The sequence below is a fragment of the Penaeus monodon genome, chromosome 25 (genome assembly GCF_015228065.2).
Source record: "Penaeus monodon isolate SGIC_2016 chromosome 25, NSTDA_Pmon_1, whole genome shotgun sequence".
In the NCBI taxonomy this organism is placed as follows: domain Eukaryota; kingdom Metazoa; phylum Arthropoda; class Malacostraca; order Decapoda; family Penaeidae; genus Penaeus; species Penaeus monodon.
The window spans coordinates 42,693,740-42,694,868 of record NC_051410.1 but is presented as its reverse complement, the minus strand read 5'-3'; positions in this window follow the sequence as shown (position 1 = coordinate 42,694,868).

The window sequence follows — 1,129 nt, the reverse complement described above, 5'->3', positions numbered from 1 at the left end:
TCATGTAAACCTGAAAGAAATCCAGCAAAGGCACCCAGTTGGTCAGCTGCTGTCTGAACGAGATAACGGTCATACACCTCAATGCTCCGTTCCCTCACAAGACCTATTGCAGGATAAGGTTCCCTTCTATTTATTTTTTGCAACATCGGTGGGCTATGAAGTTGTAACAAATTCGACCACTCTATTATCTATTCACTGCCGAATCAGAGATTCAATAACTACAAATTATTTGACGATAAGAAAATGGAACTGGAGCAGGAACAGCTGCAGCGGGTAGCATCAGCAGAAAATGCAGGAACAGCTGCAGCGGGTAGCATCAGCAGAAAGCGGAACAGCTGCAGCGGGTAGCATCAGCAGAAACACAGGACCTGATGCAGCGGGTAGCATCAGCAGAAACAGCAGGAACAGCTGCAGCGGGTAGCATCAGCAGAAACAACAGGACCTGATGCAGCGGGTAGCATCAGCAGAAAATGCAGGACCTGATGCAGCGGGTAGCATCAGCAGAAACAACAGGACCTGATGCAACGGGTAGCATCAGCAGAAACAACAGGACCTGATGCAGCGGGTAGCATCAGCAGACACAACAGGACCTGATGCAGCGGGTAGCATTAGCAGACACAACAGGACCTGATGCAGCGGGTAGCATCAGCAGGAACAGCTGCAGCGGGTAGCATTAGCAGAAACAACAGGACCTGATGCAGCGGGTAGCATCAGCAGAAACAGCAGGAACAGCTGCAGCGGGTAGCATCAGCAGAAACAGCTACTTTACATTGATAAACTGAAATCATACTTATTAAAATAGAAAATATAGTAAACAAAAAAATCAATACAATTGTCAATAACCGTAAGACTCCACAACCGAAACTCCACTTGCCTGCCATACGTTGAGCCCTTGAAAATCCCCTCATTTCGTCATGAAGAGATCAAGGTCTCACCAAAGTCTACATTATAACAGGCCTTGCCACATCTGAACGAAAATGGGATGCTTCGGAAAACTCCGCCTACCTGTCAAGCAAGGCTTGCTAGGGGGGTTACCCAAGCATAAGTCATCAGTCTGATCTGGTCTCTGCAGGCAATAACATATGCTCTAGTCCTATACCCGGTAATAACTAGAGAGTATGTAAACGCG